The sequence below is a fragment of the Rhinolophus sinicus genome, chromosome 16 (genome assembly GCF_057876585.1).
Source record: "Rhinolophus sinicus isolate RSI-liver-muscle chromosome 16, RSI-T2T, whole genome shotgun sequence".
Lineage (NCBI taxonomy): Eukaryota > Metazoa > Chordata > Mammalia > Chiroptera > Rhinolophidae > Rhinolophus > Rhinolophus sinicus.
In genome coordinates this window covers 14881515-14905016 of record NC_142516.1, presented here as the reverse complement: position 1 = coordinate 14905016, position 23502 = coordinate 14881515, and the positions used below count along the sequence as shown (strand labels likewise).

General features: G+C 40.1%; 1 long non-coding RNA gene across 1 annotated transcript in view; it reads right to left on the bottom strand.

Moving 5' to 3' along the window:
- The window catches only part of LOC109447154 (uncharacterized), a 240793-nt gene extending 219317 nt beyond the window's left edge, over positions 1-21476 (bottom strand). Inside the window, exon 1 of the long non-coding RNA XR_016019289.1 lies at positions 21356-21476. This is a non-coding gene — a long non-coding RNA (uncharacterized LOC109447154). The remainder of the gene's footprint in view (positions 1-21355) is intronic.
- Positions 21477-23502: the final 2026 nt, after the last annotated feature.

Sequence of the window (23502 nt, the reverse complement as noted above, 5' to 3'; positions counted from 1 at the left end):
GAATTAGCTCTGGGGACAACTTCTGCTCAGGGTATAAAAGAAATTAGAAGGTGAGTCAAATTAAAATTGGGCAGCTGGCCTGTGTAAAATGGTACTTTTATGCCTGTTTCCCTGCTGTGTGCATGTGTGTGTGTGTATACATGTACTGAATACACATGTGCAGACACACATGTACAAACCATCTCTACCCATATGTCTTATAATTCCACTCCGCTACAGACTAGTCAAAACGTTTTTTTCCTTGACATTTCAGGAACTATACCAATAGACATATCTGTGAGGTTTTGGTCCCATTTGAATACACCTGATGGATGTAAGACCTTGAGAAATTAAGTTAACATCCCTACCCACCCCCATTTAATACTATACTCTCTGAAAGGAAAGCACGGCGGTGTGCAAACCACACTTGAGAAATCTGAAGCTATTATGGACTACCACCTTGAAGGTGGAGTACCTACATTCATTATTTTGAGTTCTTCTGCATGGAGGGTTTGTTTATTATCTCTTATTCATTCATTCATTCATTCATTCATTCATTCATTCAATCATTTATGTCAGTATGAGCTTTGGAACATTTATTCATACTTTGGTTTATAATCCAATACTATTTTACTTAGTTGTTGTGTGGGTTGTTTCAGCTTTGACCTTCGTAAGTTCTATTAGTTCCTGTGTCTCTTAACATGTACCCAACATTGTGCTTTTGGGGGGGGTGCAAGGAGTGTGGAGAGGCTTCCTTACTTTCTGTGCTACAGTAAGTTACCTTCATTTATTTTTCTTCACTAATACTCTTCTTTTCTTTATGCAGGTCCAGCTTTTTGGCCTACATAATTTTCTTTCTCTCTGAAGAACTTATTATAACTTTTCTGGGTGTGCTGTGCTACTGGTTATGGATTTTTTCAGTTTTAAGTTACCTACGTACGATGCCTTGGTCTCTTTTTCACTCTTGAAGGAGAATCACACTGGACATATAAATTGAAGTACATGTTGTTGGGTTCTCTTTAAGCACTTTAACTATTTCACTCTACTTTCTTCTTGCTTGCACGGTTTCTGTCATGAAGTTTGCTATAATTCTTATCATTGTAACTATATGGTACTTGCTCCTCTGGCTTTTTCCAGGATTTTTACTTTGTCTTTGAGTTTCTGCAGGTTGAATATTGTGATGTTGTGATTTATAATAAGAAATATATGTACTGTCTTTGTCCCCATTTCTGACATAGAGCTCCTACAACCCTTGAAATTTCCTGAGTGAGAAGAGTAGTAAAGATGTTTTCAACTATACCAATGAGGTGACTTGGAATGCCCCTAGTCACCAAAAAATAGGGCTAGTTCCTAGACACAAGCACATGATTAGAGGGTTGGAACTTTCAATCCCAACCCCAACCTCCAGGGAGAGAATAGGGGCTGGAGATTGTGTTTAATCACCAAAACCCAAAAGGATGGGTTTGGAGCGCTTCCAGGTAGATGAACTCACCGAGTTTTAAGAAAAGGAAGGCATGGCACTCTGTGCCCTTCCCGCACACCTTGCCCTGTGCGTCTCTCTCATCTGGCTGTTCCTGAGTTATATCCTTTTATCATAAACTGGCAATCTAGTAAGTAAAATGTTTCTCTGAGTTCTGGAAACTGGTCTAGCAAATTAATCAATCCAAGGTGGAAGTCGTGGGAAACTCTGATTTATAGCCAATCAGTCAGAGTAACAGCCTGAACTTGAGACTGGAGACTGAAGTCTAAGGAGTACGTACTAGCAACCATCAATCTGCAGCCAGTTGGTCAAAAGCACAGGTAATGACAGGGGCTTACAATTCACATCTGAAGAGAGAGAGAGAGAGAGAGAGAGAGAGAGAGAGAGAGAGAGAGAGAGAGAGAGAGAGTGTGTGTGTGTGTGTATGTGGGGCTGGGGGGCAGTATTGTAGGACTGAGCCTGTATTTGTGGAATCTGGTACTATCTCTGTGTAGACAGTGTTAGAATTGAGTTGAATTGTAAGACACCAGCTTGGTGATGTGGGGGAATCCCCGCCCCATCATTCTGGAAGTGGTACCAGAACACCTTTTTAAATATAAGCTACCTAGAGGTGTGGGTGTTTTGGATAATCGTTCCTCTTTGTTTTCTCTGAGATTCCCTGCTTTGTAATTTTCTGCCTATAATGAATTTTGACAATTTCACAAGCATTATTACTTCAAATATTTATTCTACTTTATTCTCCCTGTCTTTTCTATCTGGTAAGCCAAGTATGCATATGTTATATCTTTTGAAATTGTCCTACAGTTCTTCCACGTTCTGTTATGGTTGCTTTTGTTGCCATTGTTGCGGTCATTCTTTTTTTTCTTTGCAACTCAGTTTGGGAAGTTTCTTTTTACCTATCTTCAAGCTTATTGATTCTTTCTTCAGCTGAGTTGAAGACTCAAGTCTTTCTTTTCGATTTCTAGCATTTTCTTTAGATTCTTTCTTAGAATTTCCATCTTTTTTATTCCATTACCCATCTGTTCATGCACACTGTCTACTTTCGTCATCAGAACTTTTAACATATTAATCATAATTACTTAAAATGATGGTAACTTCAATGTCTGTATTAATCCTGAGCGTGATAATAACACATGCTTTGTCTCTTCAGACTGTGTTGTTTCTTGACACTTAACATGACCTCTAACGTTTCTGTTTAAAGCCAAACACGTATCAGGCAAAAGAAACTGAGGCAAGTAGGCCTCTCACGTTAAGATTTATAATAACTGAAGGCAGGGTCTGTTTACAGTTTTCTGTAGCCATTGCTCCTGTAGGGGGCTTCAAATTCTTCCACTGTCTTTTTTTCCTTCCTTTCCTAATGACTTCTGACACCTCTACATACTTCTCCTCAGAGGAAATCTTTGTCTTGCTGTTCCTTCTGCTGTGATCCATTGACTTGGAAGCACTGCTTGAGTGATTTTAAAGCATGTGGATAAGGGGGACATTTTCTATCATCTTCTGGTGAAATCTCCATGTTTTAGACTTGCCTTGGGTATGTGACCTTCACACATACAGCTTTTTCTTCCCCTCCGTTGCCCCACATTCTCTACTCGGGGAGAAGCATTCACAGTGATTCACGTTCCTCTCCCCCTGCCTGAGCCATGAGGGGATCTTTCTCACAGTTTCACTCTGAGAACCTGATGGGGTTCCCAAGGTAACTCCTGTGAATGTGTGTGGATGCCCGTCTGACTAGAGTGATCAGGAGTTTCCCACTCGTATGCTCAGCCACACTATCTCCAGACTCTCATCCCAATGACCCTTGATGCGTTCCCCAAGCTTAGGGCTCCAGCAGCCTTTGCTCTAGGTAAGCAGAACTTGGTTAGCTCTTATCACTCTCTGTGTGAGCCACTCTCACCACATTGCAAGGTGAAGGTTTACCTTCAACCTCCATTCTCTAATGATTCAAAAACCAAGTTTCTGATTTTCAGTTTGCCCAGGTTTACCTTATTGTAAGAATACCAGTGTGGTGTTAAACAAAACCTTTCACGGCCGAAAGCTTTCCTGAAATAAAGGGTTTAGTGAGCCAAATGCTAGCCAGAAAAGGACCAGGTCCTGAGGCCTGAAGTCTAAGCCACCAGCAGCAGGGCTCGGTGGGGAAGACGAGCAAGTCAGCAGTCCTGGAGTCCGTGGGCTCTTTGAGGCAAACACTTTGCAAAGAAAGATGTGAGCTGTTTAGAAAGACTTTACACTGGCTACAGATAAAGGGGGTGGGAGAATGTGAAGTGGGGCTAGTTCTGGCATAGGTGCACAGACCCTAAGGAAGAAGTGTTTGTTGTCAGGATTGGTAATGGGCTACAGTCTGGAAAGGTCCTGCATAAGCAAGAATCAGAGCTTCCTGAGGGTTGACAGCCCCTGGGGTCAGCTACTCTGCTATTCTCTTTAGATAACAGGGGAAAGAGCCACCTGGAAGTTAATTCACAGTTTCAACATCCATTCAGTACTGGAAGCTCTTTTGTTGGTTTTGCCCCGCAGTTGTCAACTGATTAACCTCGCCTGTCTCTTCCCTCCACCCTCTGGCCTATAGTAATTTAATTTTGGGCATCTCAGAATTTTCTCCTTGTCAGTTGGCTTTCAAGCTCTTTACATATTGGAGTGGAAATCAGATGTCTCCTCTCGTTATGGTTTTAAATTGCATTTCACAGGACGGAACATTTATGTTTGTAAGGCATGTGCTATGTTGGATCTGTGATTTTTATTATTCTACCTGGTCCCTTTTTGTTGCTAAATGCCACCAATGTTGTGTAATTTCAATGAAGTTTGATGGTGATAGCGTACTTTAATTATATTATCTATCCATGATATCTAACATTGTACATAGAACTTAGTACGTGTTTGATAAATCTACATCAAATGAGTAAAGTAAATCCAGAGAAAGAAAAAGTATCTATTATAAGCTCAAAAATCTGCATTATGGAAAAAAAATCTGCATTATGGAAGGCAGTGTGGCGGTTCCTCAAAAAATTACGAATAGAATTACCATATGACCCAGCAATCCCTCTCCTGGGTATCTACCCAAAAAATCTGACAACATTTATCCATAAAGACACGTGTGCTCCAATGTTCACTGCAGTTTTATTTACGGTGGCCAAGACATGGAAACAACCAAAATGTCCTTTGATAGATGAATGGATAAAGAAGTTGTGGTATATATACACAATGGAATACTATTCAGCGGTAAGAAAAGATGAAATAGGACCATTTGTGACAACATGGATGGATCTTGAGAGTATAACGCTAAACAAAATAAGTCAGACAGGAAAAGCAGAGAACCATATGATTTCACTGATATGTGGTATATAAACCAAAAACGACAAAAGAACAAGACAAACAAATGAGAAACCGAAACTCATAGACACAGACAATAGTTTAGTGGTTACCAGAGGGTAAGGAGGGAGGGGGGTGGGAGATGAGGGTAAGGGGGATCAAATATATGGTGATGGAAGGAGAACTGACTCTGGATGGTGAACAGAAAATGGGATTTATGGATGATGTAATACAGAATTGTACACCTGAAATATATGTAATTTTACTAACAACTGTCACCCCAATAAATTTTAATTAAAAAAAGTCTGGTGAGGGAAGAGCAAATCTTGAGCATCAAAAAGCTTTCAATGGGATACTGACTCGAATACTAATAACGATGATTCAAACAGTTACACTCTGAGCATTTACCATGTGAAATGCACTGTGAAAGCCGTGTACCACATTAACTCGATGAGTACTAACAAAACTTCCATCATGCATTTGAGGAAAGTGAAATCCAGAGAAGTTAATTGAACTGTTCAAGATTTTACAGCCAGATTTCAATCCCATTTCTGACTTTGTTACAAACTTTGCCCTTAACCATTACCCTGTACAAAAGTGTTTCTGCTGCCCGTGGGTAGTGGCAGCTGCATAATAATAAGCTGTTGGAAAACTAGTCATTGAACAAGCTGAAGACTTGAAGACCAAAGAACTAGACTAGAATCAGGCTGTACCATGTAACAGTTCTGTGGAATGTCACAATAGCCTTCCATTGGTTGAATCTCAAGGTTTCATCTGGGGGAAAAAAAAAAACCACAGGAAAATAACACTTTTTATGTTCCTGTTAGTGTTAAGAGTGATTTATTGCATTTAATTAGTAGCAGTTTTCTTTCCTTTTCTTCCTTATAGTGACTTAGATAAAATGGAAATCAGTAAGGCTGTCTGTCCTCCCTTTAAACATCTCACTTCCTTACTTTTTTTTTTTTCTCTGAAATTTTTTGTTTAGTCTTCTGGGAATGAAGGTCCATGTACCACCAAATTCTATCTGGTGGGCTAAAGGAGAAATAAATGAAATGTTTTAATGTTAAACCTATATTGGTCCTGTAACTTCATTGGATGATCTGGAAGTAATTTATTGGCCTTTGAGTCCCCTCCTTACGAGCCGCAGAATTTGTTCCTAAGGAGACAGATTCATATTGTAATCATAGAACCAGCCTCAAACTGGCCCTATCCTGTGTCTAACAAGACACTGAGTTGTTTTTCAGAGAAAACAGAATAAAACTGCAAGTAATACAGTAAAAGCATGAGGAGAGGAGAACATTTTAACCTCCAAGTTACACCTGGAACCGGTTTCTCACCCCCTCCCCATGGAACAAAAGGACTAAGACGTGAAGGGAACCTAAACTGGAACCCTTTCGGAAGCGAAGGGTCCATGGCCAGGAAGAGCCAGGGCGGAAGCCCCTTACCTTATCTTCCCACAATTGTCCAAGCTCCAAAGCCCTCTTATGGATGTTACTAGCACAGGGTTCCTTGCCCCTCTCGGGACAGAAAACAAGAGAGTGGGTGAAACAGTTGCAGAGAGAAAAGGTTTATTAAAGAGAAAGCTTGATGCACCAAAGGAGCTCACTCCAAACGAGAATGGAGGTGGCTCCCTGAGGTCCACGGGTGTAATGTTCTCTTGGGCCCTTGGGGATAGGAACTGGGTTAGTTTCCCTGCAATGGGGTGGGGAGTTCTGAGAAATACGTTGCCATCTCTTTATGGCCTTATATGGGCCACTAGGGAAATGTCATGGCACTGGTGGGTGTGTTTAGTTTGGTGATGAGGGCAGGTAACTCAGGGGACAACTCCTCTAAATGGTGGGCAGGCACAGTTTGGGGGAACCTTTCCTAAATCTGATAACATCTCTTTTGCAGTTATCGCTTCCAACTGTTCTTGTTTCTTATTGGTGGGAAAGTATCACTTAAGGTTGCTTCGCCAGTGATAGGTTTTGACGCCTGCCTATCAACCATATCCTGGCTACCTGACTTCCGAACACATGGAAACCTGTCCTGTTAGCACTTCCACATACCAGCCTCCTCCCCTTCACCTCTTCAGTCTCACCCCAAACCCTGGATCTGAGAGACAGATTTTAGCTCTGCCTCCTGTCTCCTTGACGATTGACCTTGCAATCATGCATTTTTTTTTGTTTTTCTTAAAAGCTGGTGCCATAGTATTGGCTTCTATGCACATTGGGCAGCAAGCCTTGCCTCGGTAACAACATCTTGACAATAGAAAGTTGAAGTTGATATAGCATAATCATCATCTTTAACTGCAGATTTGCAGTGGCCTAATGGGGCAGCGAGGCATAGTGTTTAAGAGTGTTCAACGTCACTAATCATTAGAGAAGTGCAGATAAAAACCACAATGAGATACCACCTCACTGCTGTCATCAATAAATCAACAAACAAGTGTTGGCAAGGACGTGGAGAAAAGGGAAACCTGGTGCACTGTTGGTGGGATTGCAGATTGGTGCAGCCTCTATGGAAGACAGTATGGAGGTTCCTCAAAAAACTGCAAATGGAACTACCTTATGACCCAGCAATTCCACTCCTGGGTATCTAGCCAAAGAAATCCAAAACACTAATTCAAAAAAACGTATGCACCCCTATGCTTATTGCAGCACTATTCACAATAGCCAAGATGTGGAAACAACTAACTGTCCATTGATAGATGACTAGATAAAGAAACTGGTACATTTATACAATGGAGTATTGCTTGGCCAAAAAGAAGAACGGAATCTTATCATTTGCAACAACATGGATGGACCTAGAGAATATTATGCTAAGTAAAATAAGTCAGACTGGGAAAGACAAATACCATATGATCTCATTTATATGTGGAATCTAAAGAACAGAATAAATGAGCAAATAAAACAGAAACAGACTCAGAGATATAGGAAAACAAATACCGATGGTTGCTAGATGGGAGGGGGTGAGAATGGGGGAGAAGGTGAAGGGATTAGAAAATACAAATTGGTAGTCACAGGGATGTGAAATACAGTCTGGGGAATATAATCGATAATGTTGTAAAGATTATATAGGGTGTCAGATGGGCACTGGACTTATCAGGGGGATCACTTCATAGGCGGTGCAGATGCCTGACACTGTGCTGCATACCTGAAGCTGAAGTAGAATAATATTGAATGCCAACTGTAAGTATCTATCTCTTTATCTATCTATCTGTCTGTCTGTCTGTCTGTCTGTCTGTCTGTCTATATCTATCTATCTATCTATCTATCTATCTATCTATCTATCTATCTATCTACAGTCACAGGATGTAAAGTACAGCATAGGGAATATAGACAATGGTATTGCAACAGCTGTATACAAAGTCAGAGGGGTAGTATGTTGGGGGGTTATCACTTTGTGAGGGGTGTAAATGTCTAACTATTAAATTGCTTTGTACACCTGAAACTAATAAAAGAATAAACTCTGAAATAAGATAAATAGACATTTGCATTACCATTTTCTTATCTGGAAAATTGGCTGGAAAAGCAACCACCTACATCAAAAGATTTTCAGAAATTTATATATTTGTTCAACAAATATTGATTGAGTCCTTTTCTAGGAAATTAAGATAAAGCAATGAGCAAAGCAGACAAAAATCCCAATGGTCATGAAAAGAGGAAACTGAATTTCAGAAGCCCACATGCTTGTAGGTTGATAGATATAGCAGTGGGATCTTATGGACATTCTTTCCTGATTGTGGCAAAAATGGAAGGTGTTAAGGAACTCCAATAGGCAGGATAATGAATGCTAACTTCTGTAATTAACAACTCCAAAACTTCAGTAGCTTAGCACAACAAAAGTTTACTTCCTGCTTACAGCACATTCTACCATGTCAGGTTAGCACAAGGGGGCTTTGGGGAGGCAGCTCTGAACAATAGCACTATTTAGGAACCAAGGGCTGGCAAAAGAACTGTAATCTTCAGTGTCAACTTCAGGGCACAACAGACTGACCTGACCATTTATATCCATCCAGCTGTTGGGGAACGAGGCAAAGCAGAAGACCATGCAGGCTCTTCTCCATAAAATCACGAAGGATTTTATGAGCAAACCTGGGTAGGACAGTATTTAACCACATGACCTCAATTAATTAGAGGTAAAGTCGAGGTTTGTAGTTTTGCTTGTGCCCCACAGGAAAACAAAACAGGTTTGTTCAATGCATAGCGTTGTCTATATCTCCGGAACCAAATGGGATAATCTTTGGAAAACACCTTGCGCTGCCCGGCACATAATAAAACTTCAAAAAATGGTAGCTATTATTACTACTGGGATTTTAATTTGTTAGACTATAACACACATTTATGGAATTCAGGTAATTACAGAATGGAACATTGTGTTCTGTGTCAACCCATTTGATTATAAGAATAGCAATGCTATATTACATTTACATTACATTTTATTGTTTATGAAGCACTTACATAGATATGATCTCATTTTGTGTTCACTTTTCTTTTCCGTAGTCTATGAAATAGGTAGATAATATTCCTATTTTAAATATGATCAAACATGCTGAGAGAGTGGTATTATGGCCAAGATCTTACAGCTAATAAGTGATAGAGACAGGATTCAAATCCAACTATTTTGTCACTCTAAGGTCAAGGTTTATTTCATTATACTGTGCTTCTCAAATCTCTAAAATCTACAACTGTTCTCTATTATTGAAGGTGTGACAACAATGCCCACAAAATCTGGGCTACCTGTTAAGTTCTTGAGTTTGTCCTTTCTTATGATTATGGAATTCTTGGTAGTACATTTCTTTTTCTTTTTTTTTTCCAAGTCAAGTTGTTGTCCTTTTAATCTTAGTTGTGGAGGGCACAGCTGAGCTCCAGGTCCAGTTGCTGTTGCTAGTTGCAGGGGGCACAGCCCATCATGCTTTGCAGGAGTTGAATAGGCAACATTGTGGTTGAGAGGACACATTCCAACCAACTGAGCCATCTGGGAGCTCAGCGGCAGCTCAGCTCAAGGTGCCATGTTCAATCTTAGTTGCAGGGGGCGCTGCCCACCATCCCTTGCGGGATTCGAGGAGTTGAACCGGCAGCCTTGTGGTTGAGAGCCCACTGGCCCATGTGGGAATCGAGCCGGCAGCCTTCGGAGTTAGGAGCACGGAGCTCCAACCGCCTGAGCCACCACGCCAGCCCGGTAGTACATTTTTTTTATTTCAGGAGGATGCAAAATTCTAAAGACATTACCTGCTCATTTACCTTTAAAATCTTGGGTATTATATATTAAGGACAACTTTGAAAAACTGGAAAATAAGAAACGTCAGAAAAAATAAGAATGTTAGAAGATCTGGAAACAATAGTAAATAAGTAACTTGTGGTAAACTATATATATTTATGCAGTAGAGTAAAAGATCAAAGAAGACTCAGATGTTGCATTCAAGTAATTTAAAGAACTCCAGAGAAGGGGGCCGTTCTGCCCTCACCATAGTTATCATCATTTTAACCATCTTTAAACCCCTACTGCTTAGACCAGAAACTCAGCAAATGTTGGTAGGTGAGCCGAGTATATTTTTGAAGTATAGAATAAAGCCAATTGTTAGACCTGGCACAGCTGCAAATGTCTCCGCGTAAAAAAGAGATGTTGGGAAAAGGTGCTGTATGATAATGGGAGAGTCGCTTATAAGGTCGTGAGGGCCCCTCCTCTGCAAGGAAGAAAATGCATAGCCATAATTCCTGCATGAATTGGGGAATTGCTAATCAATTTCTGAGAGCATTTCAACTATGTGGTTCTCTCAACATTTGACACAACGTCACTTCACGAAAGATGCCTGGCGGGCGATGTGGAATGTGATCCTTTCTTCACGGACGCACACCTGAGGTTATCATGAACAATGCAGCCCAAGCCTCTCTGAGGAAAGCACAAAGTCGTCCAGCAGATCGTCCTAGATTGTCTTATTCTTAGTTTTGTATGTTCTATCTTTGTTCTCTGTTTTCTCCTTTTCGCCACATACAGTCTCATATTCCTCAGGAAGCTTATCTAATTATGTGACTGTCCCAGTGTTTCTCTGTGTATTTTCTTGGCCTTAAAGACACCTTCTGTTAGGTCTTCGCACACGTATAAAACTCTACATGACAAAATATCTCTCCATGCCATTTTGAATGAATATGTTCTAAATTTCTCACATTCACACTTTCACTGCTTCTACTACTGCATTCTCACATAGGTAAGAAAAAACACTTTTCTCTTAATATATTTAAACCATGGTGAATTAAAATGCACCTTCTCTGGCCACATATTGCTATTAATAATAATCTAATTTATAACATTGTCCAACTAGCCTCCGTATGTATTACCTTATTTCCCCTCAGTAGTCCTGTGAGTCATATAAGATGTTTAACTAGTCCCATTTGACAGATAAGAAAACTGAGGCAGAGTGAGGTTAAATCACTAACCCCCAGTCACCCAGCTCATCACTGGAAATTCCAGAAACAAATTCACATATTACTTTTGCCCCTGTCTTTTCTCCTGCTGCACGCTACCTTCTGGGGCTGCTTTCTTTTTATTTCCATCATATCTAGTGACGTGACTTGTCTCTGTTTATACTCTTACAAAGATTTGTCTTTTTCTTCTTTCTTTCCTCTGTCATTCTTTAAGTTGGGAAACATTACATACTACAGTGTCACGATAGGTGAATGGAAACGCAGAGATGAATTTAGCACTCTGCATGAGAATCGGTATTGCTGTTACAAAGTTCGGCTGCGATGGAAATAGTTTTTTCTGTCCTCACTAAACGGTAGGTGAGATTTTCATCCTAGGCATCAGGACGACTGCCTCAGACCTAGTGGGGAGGGATAAGATGGGCTGGCCCTGTAGGAGTCCGGGCCTGCTGATAAAGGTGACCCTCGGGCACTCCTACAATCAGCTCCTACCTATTTCCAGAAACTTCTCAAGCTGATGTGTACCTACCATTAGAATAAAGCCATAGTGCAGGCGGTGGATCCTTAGAAGGAAGAGCAGGCAAACTCTTACCCTGAGGAACATGATCTGACTCCAAACACACGTGCCCAGCGGATAGCAGTGTGGATTCGGCTGGCCTAAAATATGTCGTATGTAACGTATAACGCAGCTGACGAAGGCAATGGTCTCAGTAAGACCTATTGTGTTGTCCGTGGGGCTGAGGGAACAGCAACAGGCATTTGACCTGTGTTCTTACACTCTGTTCATTGACGGAAACTCTGCAAACTTTTCTACTGATTCTGTCCTGACACTTGCTTCTAATGGTTTCTCAGATGTCCAAATAAATTAAACTCTTTGTGATTCCACCAACGGTGACAAAACCTGTTAATTTAGTTTCTGATTCAAATCTTTTCTGCCTAGACACGCCTATTGTTGAAAACTTGAGCTACTTTACACTCCACCTCAGACTCAACTTAAGCCTCTCTCTTAATTGAGCCATTGTCTCTTTTGGAGAACCATCACTTGGTAGGCACAGTATGGCCAATGGAACGGCAGGCGCCGGAGGCTTCGTCCCCATCCATTGTTTCCTTATGCAAAGGGGAGCACAGCACGTGCCAGATTAGCTTCAGTTGCGCTGCCTAGAATTCTCCAAGGTGATCAATAATTTGGAAATTCAAAACTAAAATGATTCATAGGCCCTCTAGGCCGAAATAAGCTTTTACTTCATTAACCCTCTTCCGTACACTTTCACATAGGATTCTCTCTTGAAATAACCACGCGGCAGACCACAGAGACGAGGACACAGAATTTGGACTCAGATAAATAGCGATGTAGGTGTCAATTCTGGATCGACCCCTCCTTATCTTGGTAACCTTTGGCAATTTTGTCTCCTGATGCCTCTATTTCCTCCTTTGGAAAATAGCTACATAGTACTCACTTTGTAATGTTCTGTGACAGTTAGGTGTGATAATTAATAGAAACTGCATAATGCAGAGTTAGACACATAGTAAGTGCACAACAAATGGTGAAATATTATGTGTGGCTCCTTTACCATTTTTCTTTTTACTTCAGGTAGTCATAGCTACTTTAATATTCTTGGTGCACATTCATCATGTATTTTATTATTTCCCCTGCATTTTACATTTATAATCTTATTTCCCTCTCTTGGTGCGGGCCTATAAATTTTCTATCCAGTATTTCCTTCCAATACACTTTCATATATTTATTTACCTATATGAAAGTCTGAAAAATATATGGTTTGTTGAGTGGTGATATGGCATTTAAATTAAGATAAACTGTACTATATAATAAATATTGTTTTCATAATTTTTTTCTTTAACATTATATTTGGGGGGAACAAACCATATACAGTTCAGTCCTTTCTGTTCATTGCATGTTATAAATTTTCGTTTTGTTTCTTAATATTTATTTCATTTTATTAATCCACTCTCTTATTGATAGGTCACAGATTGTACACAACTCTTTACTACCAAATGTGAAAGAAGGGCAGTGTACAACAAACAGGGCTTTTTGCACCTGTGAAATCTTCTCTGGGACCTCTACACAGGATCATAATTGCTATATTTTAGAATACAAGTTTTGAGGTATAAACCTAATGGGACAAAGAATGTGATTTCCCCCCCCCCCCCAAAGTGGCTTATTAGCTTGTCCCATCAGCAGCTTCTGAGGGTTCCCATGTTGGCCTGTAGTCACCATTATGTGGGATCACTTTTTCTAATTGTTGCCATTCTGATTGTGTATCAGGTCTTATTACTTCTATAATTTGCATTATTCTGACTGGTGTTGAAATAGAGCATCTCTTCCAAGTAAGTAGCCATTCAATTTTTTCCTCATGTGCTATTAAAATAATTAGTTCACTTTTCTTTTGGGTTTCCTAGTTTTTCCTTGTTCTTTTGTAGGACTTCTGATTAATTCTTTGTCAATGAATCTAGCAATTATCTTCTCTGAGTCTGGCACCTGTCTGTTAACTTCAGCTTTGTTATCTTTCGTTAAACAATGGTGTTTAATTTTGATGTATTAAAATCCATCAACGTGCTTCCTCATACTAAGTTCATAAAGATATCCACCTTTTAAACTTTTATTACTTTAGCCTTCCAATTTGGGAATTGATCCATCCGTAGGTCATCCTTGCTCAGAGTGTGATGTAAAGTTAAGCTGCCTTTTTACATTGAGATCACTGGATTTGTGCTTCCTGATTGTGGAAAGAGGTACATGGCAGACAGTGTGAACGGACAGGCTAACAATCAGGTATGGGAAACATTTCTTACTGACTTAATCTAAATCGGATAAGTATAATTCAGTTCTGTTATCCAAATAACTTTAACAACCTCAAGGTTTTCTTCGTAATTTTTAGTGCTTTCATATCCTTTACCATGCATGTTGACAAAAAGAGCTTTGACTTGAAAGTCAGAACTGTGGTTCTCTGCATAATCTTGGCTACTAGTTGTTTTACGTATTTATTTTTTAAGTTAGGACACACACACACACACACACTCACACACTCACACATGTATAATGCAAGATAATGGAGCAGATGAGAACACAGATTTTTAGAATCAGAAAAATAAGGACTGAGATTTTCATTCTGATTCAGTCCCTCGTTATTCCTGGAAGCTTTGGCAAGTACGCCTCTTAGGCCTCAATTTCCTCATCTTCAAAATAGCTATGAAATCCTTATGATGTTTTGTGACAGCTAGATAGGCTTCATTTACTTATTATTGAACTTGGACTTTTGTTATCAGGGGCCATATTAGACCTTTGCATCATTATTTGCCCAGCAGGCACCATAAAGGCTGACTTACAGCAGGTTACTATTTAGTTATTGAATCATAAGGAATAGACCCAGATTCTGGACTATATTTCACTGTAAACATTTGTTCTTCTGATTTTCCATTGACAGATAATACGAGCTAATGTGTTTAAAACATAAACTATGTGACAGATACTGTTCTACATCCTTTGCATATTTAATTTTTTCTCATGGCAACTTTCTGACACAGGTGTCAATAATAACCCCATTTTACAAATGAGGAAACTAAGGCAAAGTGGTTAGATAACCTGCACAAGCTTTCACATCTAGTAAATAGCAAAGCCCATAGCGAACCTGACACTTGGGCCTTCCAGGTTTATGGTCATAATCATTCCATAGGGCTGCTTCTTTCCAGACCCGGAACCCATCTATAGGATTACTGAGGGCCTCTAACTTGACTTTGATTACCAGCTCTGTCTCCCACTAACTGGATGATTATCAAAAAATGTCTTAGCATTATACTCTCGAGATCCATCCATGTTGTCACACATGTTCCTATGTCATCTTTTCTTACCGCCGAATAGTATTCCAATCTTGAAAGCATAACGCTAAACGAAATAAGTCATACAGAAAAGGCAGAGAACCATATGATTTCACTGATATGTGGTATATAAACCCAAAACAACAAAAGAACAAGACAAACAAATGAGAAACAGAAACTCATAGACACAGACAATAGTTTAGTGGTTACCAGAAGGTAAGGGGGGTGGGGGCTGGGAGATGAGGGTAAAGGGGATCAAATATATGGTGATGGAAGGAGAACTGACTCTGGGTGGTGAACACGCAGTGGGATTTATAGATGATGTAACACAGAATTATACACCTGAAATCTAGGTAATTTCACTAACAATTGTCACCCCAATAAATTTAAAAAAATGTCTTAACCTTACTAAGCCTTGGTTTTATTTTCTGCAAAATAGAAAAACAAATCACCCAGTTTCATGGAGTTCTTGTGGGGGCTAAATGAGATAATTCACATGAGGCACTTTGTACAATGCCTGGTACATTAGCATCTAACACATTTTAATACCTAGTATTATTGTAAAACACACACACACACACACACACACACACACACACTCATCTAAAACTTTGCCTATAACTGCAAGAGCTAAGTAGTTCACTTCTTTAGCATTTAAAAATCACAAGGTACATTCAAAATGTAGCAAGATACATTTGTAGAAATTTCAGATCTGCTAAAAATTATAGTTCATTAAATAGCCCCAAACCACCATCTCCACTCTAAACATGTCACTGAATATATTGGTATCTAATATATTGATAACTGATTATATCGGTGCCCAAGAAAAGGCCACTTATCCTCTCTAAAACTCTGTAAAGGAGGGGAGTGAACTAGATTCTCTGTTGGGCTGTCTGACTCTGACCATCTATGAGCCTGCAATGTGGAAACCCAGGAGATCAGGTCCCCTGGGTAACAGGTTTCTAGGGTTACGCAGCAATGGTTTGGGATTATTTTCATTTTATGTTTATTCTTATGAGAGTAGATCTCAGTATCTCTCCCTGCTGCCTCTTTCTCCTCTTCCCCTCTAACCCAGACCAAGGTCATCTTGTTCTCTGTGAAGGCCCAAGCCTCTTGCCACTGGCTTAATGTTCGTTGCAAGTAAAGAGAGAGTTATTGAATGTGAAGTGTCTGTCAGCCACTAAAAGCCTGTGAATTAGTGTTTCCTGCCTCTGTCTGTTGGGAAGCATACTTTTATTGAGAAATAGCTTATCCTTGTGAAAGGGCTGACCTGCCACTAATCCACTCTGCTACCCTAGGTCCAGCATCACCCCCCACCATGACCCCAGGTAGAAGATGTCCTATCTGCTCCATTCAGGGCTCTCTCTGGTTCCTGTGTCATAGTCAGACTTCTCCCAAGTCAGAGGAGGTTTTGAAAGGGAGGGTTAGTCTCAATTTTAAAACTGATCTGAATTTTGTACCAAAGAACATGCCTAACACGCTGGCACTCAGGATAATCTTGAATCCCCCTATTTTTCTTGCCTTTATTTTTCCTGCCTCCTTCATCAGCTGTACTTTGGGGCCCTGTGAGTCTGCATACTCTCCCCGGAAATGCGGAATAACAGCTCTGCTCTTAGCACTTTGTGCCATTAAGTTCTCTTGAGAGTGGATGCTCTGTGAGTTCTCTGCACTCCAAACCATGCCTTCAGTTTACAGCAGGATGGGATTTTGTTTCAGGTAAAGATCTTTCAGGAGTCACTGAGCACTTGCAGATGCTGCTATTTGGGGAGGAGAATGCTGATTATTCGAGGGATAACCAGCTATCATATCACTGTCAGTCGTCATGTAAAATCCTGCAGAACTTTGTACAATAGTTAGTAGTTTTCCAAGCATTATCTCATCATCTTCTCATGCTAATCTCACCCAATCTTATTATTATTATTTTTTTTTTCTTGAGAAAGCTTGAAGAGTTGGGCTTTCTCCATTTACAAATTTATAAACTATGGCTCAGAGAGGTGAAGTGACTTTGTTCCTAAGTTGTCGTTCTAAGGACATGATCTCAAATCTTCATCTATCCAGCCTGGTGCTCTTTTGTTCTAGAAGCATGGCATATTTCACAGAGTTTTCCAGAGTGTATGCTACCTTGTGCCCCTGGAGCTGACTATCCCATAGGCAATTATTCTAAGTACTAAGAAAGTAGGAACTGCTTAGGCTAGAGGCAAGTATCCTAAGCTGTTTCTCTGTCTTGGGGAACTGTTTGTGCTGCTAGGAGCAGAATACAACACTTAAGAATTAACATTTCCTAAAGAAGATCTCAGAAAAATTTTAACCCAAGTATAGACTTCTTTTAGATAGAAGATACAATAAGGGCTGTCAGTGCCTTTTCTAATCAAATGGCCTGTCTTGGCTCAGGCTGTGGACTTTCCCCAAATCTCTCAACGGTTCAAAAACCCTAAACAAGTAGCATCTGGCCTCCGTGTGCCCCATACCTCTAGCTGAGCAGCCACAGCCCAACACTAGTGGCAGTTGACTTTGGCCAACAGCTTAGCCTCTCCCAGGCACCTCTAACCTCAGTGCAGTAGAGACATCTATGGATCACTTTGAGGCTCATGCCACGTGGCTATGGGCAGAGCACAGGCAGAGGCTGAACTTGACCTGCAACAGATCTCCTCCCAGGAGGTCCTGAGCCAGCATGCCTGGTGGCCAGCTTTGGACCTCACTGGAGCACCACCCAGCCACCTCACCTCACAGACCATATACTCAAAGGGAAGACTGAGCAGGCACCAGAGCCCTGCTAAAGTGAATCCTGCTCCATAGGGTCAGCCCCTGAACCACAGCTCCTCCACTGTAGTCACAGCCAGTCCTCACAACCAATCAGCCTGAAGGTCAATCCCTCCTACTGACGTGCAATGAGCAAGCAAGGCTCAATTACAACAAGAAGGCACACATAACCCACACAAGGGACACACCTGGAGTTCCTGGCTCAGATGAACAGGGAGACTCTGCCACTGGGTCCCACAAGACAACTACAAAATAAGGCCACTCTACTAAGACCAGGGGACATAACAGGCCTACCTAATACATAAACACAGGGAGGTAGCCAAAATGGGGTAACGATAGAAACATGTCCCCAGTGAAAGAACAGAATAAAGCTCCAGAAAAAGAACTAAACAAAATGGAGACAACCAATCCACCAAATACAGAGTTCAGATGGGTACTAGATTCATCAGGGTGATCACTTAATGAGTTGTATAAATGTCTCATCACTATGTTGTACACCTGAAAGTGATATGCTATTGCATGCCACTGTAATTGAACAATTATATATATTTACATATATATAAAGTTTTACTTCTTTTAAAGAGAGACAATAAGACCAGCCATGAGAAAGCATTGTGCTAAACAAGGTGCTGAATTAGCCTCTGAAGTTAGAGGCCTCTAAAAGCAGAGGGCGCACAGTCACCCACTCTCAAATGACTACAGGGTACACTGTGAGTGTAACAGGCCAGTGATGTAAAGGCAAATAACACCATGCATTTAACTCATGTGAAGTTTCACCAATGGCAAGCCACTGTTGTGTTAGGTCAAACAGCAGTGAGAGAAATCCATTTCACAAGACACAGCACAGATAGTCAGCAGGGCATGAAGAGAATCCATCCTGACATGGTCAAAGGCTGAGAGTGAAATTGTGTCTTCTGATCCACTTTTGTTATTAATATTAACCAGATGCTGGTCGGGATGCTACATTTGAAGTGCTGTCAACCTGCCCTACACCAGAGAGCTGCTACACTCCACTGCATCCGCTTGTGAGAACTTAGCCCTGGTTCTCAATCTTATTTCACAAGTGCGTGCTGGATCACTTGTTTAAAATGCAGATGTGGACCCCATTTCCAGAAATGCTATTTCAGTTTTACTCTACATTTTTTCACAAGCAGCCCAGGTGATTTGGATGCAGACAGATCACATTCCACATATTGAGAAACAATGCTTTAGTATACTGACCTTGAATTAAGTGTCATTATTTCAGCGATGTAGCAGGGGAAGCTTGTTAGACTCATGAAATATTATTTACTTAGCATTTTACAAAGTATTTTTATACATATTCTCTCATTGCAATCCTCCAATCAAGCACATGATTTGGTAAAATGAATATTTTCAATTCCATTTTGTTTCACAAGTGATAACTCAGAGAGATTAAATATTATGCCCAAAGCCACACAACTAGCTAAGTATTAGAGATAACACAAGAAAGCAGGACTTCTTCCTCCAAGCCCAGGGGTTCTCAATGTTGGCTGCCTGTTTAGAATCATCTAATGAGTTTTCAAACTATGCTCGTACTCAGGCTCAAACCAAACCAGAATAATTGAATCAAGAACATGTTTTACTCAAGCATAGGTGTCATCTGAAAATCTTCCTCCACGTGATTTGAAAACACAAGTGAGACTCACTAGAGCTCAGGTGATTGCCCATCCGTGTAGATATGGACCTGATATTCAAGAGCAGGGATCCACTCCGTGAGCAGAGGCAGGATGAACAGATCTCAGCCCTGGCTAAAGCCCAGCATAATGAAGCGACTTGCGCTCTGGGGACAGTTGTTGACACAGCCCTCCTCTGGCCTTCTTTTGTAAATTTCATTAGCTGTAATTCATGTAGCTGCTTTCTAACTCAGAGACATCACTGCCTCACCAGAGTACAACTTCCTGGACCCTCTCTGCCTCGAAAAGATGACCCCTGGAGAGTAGAACAGGGAGGGGCCTTTATCTTTTCACTTCTTGGGACATTAAAGCATCAGTGGCATTTTTATTCCTTGCCTTCTCTTCCCACCTTGTTGGGACAGAAACATTATTGGCTCAGTGCACTGTCTTTCACCTTTTCTCTGAATGAATTTGGCTTTTCTAATTATAAAAACAATATGTGCTAATTATTTTTGAAATGTAAACAATTCTGACAAGAAAACAGAATAAAAGTAAAATGTGTTCCCCTAATCCTGTATTTTTATCATTCTATAAACAGCCCTTTAGATATCTGTCCCATTGTGTATAAAACAGAAATATATACAATTATTTGTGATAAAAATTTTGACCACGTTGGAGCAACGCTTGGCATTTCATCATTGCTCAATAAACATGTGTTGCAATGCATAAATACACATACATACTTACCTGTAACCTATGTCTCCACTTATCAAAAATTCTAAACAATGTTCCTTCATTTACATATAGGTTCACATTATTTTTAAACAAACAAAACACCTTATAAATCCACTGAATTGCTTTGCCATGGTTTAATCAACTAGTTTCCCATCCGCATAATATTTAGGTCACTTCCAATGTGTCAATATTTCAATCCCTCTCTCTTCCTCTTATGCAAACTGTTCCTTATAATTTATTTCTATAGTAGAATCATTGCATTAATGTGTCTTCCCTTTTCAGTTTGATCCATGTTACCAAACTTTGCTCCAGAAATGGTGCCCCCATTTATACACCCACCAATGTGCACTGACATTTTAACAAGACACTGCTCTGTCTTGTTTTGAAGCAAGGACACCCCATGGGTTAGAGGATAAGCGGGTGTTAAAAGCAATACGTTTCCTCTCAGTTTGTCCCTTTAAGACAACAACCCAGAGACATTCCACAGGAATTTATTTAGTCTTTCAGATTCAGCTAGTGGCCACTTAGAATCTAGAGAGTAAGCAAACTAAAACTGTAGGGATTTGGGACACTCTGCCTTTTAAAAAATTATTTCCACTCCTCTGAACCTTCTTTAGTTGAGTATATGGGTGAAGGAAAGGGTGCAGTGACAGGGAGATAAGTACATCACATTTTTTCATGAACGTTAAATGCAATTATTATACGTGTTAGAGGATGGCTTGAATTTGAACAGAAATGAGAAGGCATCTATGAAATAGCTGTTTGACCTTGAGCAAGATACTTAAGTTTGCAAACAGCTCATTCATGGAAGCAGCAATGGTTTTCAGTGGGGTGCTAGTACAAAAATCTCCCATGACGGAGCTTTCTGATCTCTGAGTCTTTAGGCCTTGGGGCCGAGTGTTAGAGAAAGAACTTCTATAGTACAATGATCTGAGCTCATGTGCCAGCTTCCAAAAGTCCTTTCTGTTAATCTTGGGTAGTTTACTTGAATTCCACAGGCACGTTTTTTTTCTTGTCAATAAAATGAAGGAGTGATAATACACATCTCAAAAGTTTGTTTCAAAGCTTCAATTACTTGAGGCACAAAAAACGCTAGAAGAACGCTGAGCAAATTCTGAAGCTGTCAATACACAGGGGTAGTATAATTCATGTATCTCAGTAAACTGTATACAAGAACATTGCACGTGAAGTTAGAAGGGCTGAGTTGGAGGCAGAGCTTTATCACTTACCAGATGTGTGGCCTTCAGCAAGTCACTCTGCAGAGAATCGAGAAAAGCCAAAGTAAACTCTGAATCCTTATGTTTCCTCTTCTGTAAACTGGCATTAATGGAGTTAATCTGTCCACTTGAAGATATATAGGGAGATTCAGAACTGAAATATATAAAATATGCAAAAATCTGTCACATCCATGTGAAAGGATGTGAAGGATTTAGCATTACATTTCCAATATACCCATTGATGGTTTCCTCCAGCTTGTGATTGCAGCATTCCCTGGCTCTAAGATGTGACAAGAGGATGGAAGGTGTGGGCTCACCTGTGCTAGTGTGTTTGTGGGAACACTTGTGCACCAGGGACAGGGAGGGAGTTACCAGGACATTGTGGCTACAGATGGGCCTAAATCTAGGGTCCTGTCACTTACTAGCTACATAAATGTAGACAATCATCTAAACTTTCTCAGGCTAAGTTTCTTTATGTGGGAGAACAAATGATCATAGCAAATGAATTCACGCTACTGTGTAATGTCATACACACACAGCAAGCACTAAAAATTACCACTTATTGAACATGAACTATTTGCCAGACCCTAGGTTAAGCATTTGCATATTCTCTCATTTAATAACTCCTAACACTCAGTGAGGTAGGTTATATTTCACACTTTTTCAGATGAAAATAGTGAGGGTGACAGAAGGAAAATGATGTGTGTCAGTTCACAAACCTGGTGAGTAGACTCAGATAAGACTAATCTCAGGTCAGGCTGACATACAAGTTAGGGATCTCAGGCACTGTACTTCTAAATAATGTCGAAATGCAAATTCTCCTTTAACCATCACTTCTACAGTAAAGCCTAGTTCAGACGACTCTGACCTATGTTCTCTTCCCATGATATAGACAGTACAATCTGTATGTGTATATATGTATGTGTACTGTGTGTGTGCATATATATGTATATGTATGTATACGAGGTCTGACAATTAAGTTTGCAAACTTTGTTGCAATGATGTTGCTAACATTTTTTTACATCAGAGAGATTATTCATTATGAATTTGTACCAATTGGACAAACAGTTAACCAAGTTGACTATTTGAAAGTGCTGAAAAGGTCGTGTGAAAAAGGTAGATGACCTGAAGTTTTCACTAACTATTCATGGCTCTTGCATCACGACAATGCACCAGCTCACACAGCACTGTCTGTGAGGGAGTTTTTAGCCAGTAAACAAATCACTGTATTGGAACACCCTGCCTACTCACCTGATCTGACCCCCAATGACTTCTTTCTTTACCCGAAGATAAAGGAAATATTGAAAGGAGGATATTTTGATGACCTTCAGGACATCAAGGGTAATACAATGATAGCTCTGATGGCCATTCCAGAAAGAGTTCCAAAATTGCTTTGAAGGGTGGACTAGGTGCTGGCATCAGTGCATAGCTTCCTAAGGGGAGTACTTCAAAGGTGACCATAGTGATATTCAGCAATGAAGGATGGAGCACTTTTTCTAGGATGAGTTCATGAACTTGTCAGACCTCGTGTGTGTGTGTGTGTGTGTGTGTGTGTGTGTGTGTGTGTGTAGGCACACACATAGTTGACAAGCCTATGAATAGGTTAATTTTAGGCAACAAATAGAAATATCCTGTGAATCTAGGATTGGGGCATGATATGTAGTACCTAGAAATGGGTTAGTCACAGCAAGTTTGTCAGGCTATGAAAGGAACAAGATGACAAGGTCTGTAGAATTACTTTAGATAATGAAGATAGTAATTTTAATTGAAGAAGTACTCTACTGAGTCCCTAGCTCAGGACCTTGCTCAACACAGGTTTTCCATAAATAATTATTTATTCAATGAGTAGACTTTACATCTTGGAATACATTGAAGACTACCAAACTTAAGAGCAGAGAAACTACTGAAACAATTAAAAGGATTTATGATTTCTTATGACTTCTAGAATCTTTACCCCATTTGTTCGTCCACCTAATAATCACTGCATTTCCATGATATAAATGGTGACTTCATGACTGGGGAGGCAAGAGGAGGAAAGCAGTGCATCTATGTAATGGCTTTGGCCATTAGACAGAAAGTAAATTTGAATAAGAAAAAAAAAATCAATCCACAAAACTTTAAAAGTATTTAAGTGGTTTTCAGGTGAGGAAAACACGATA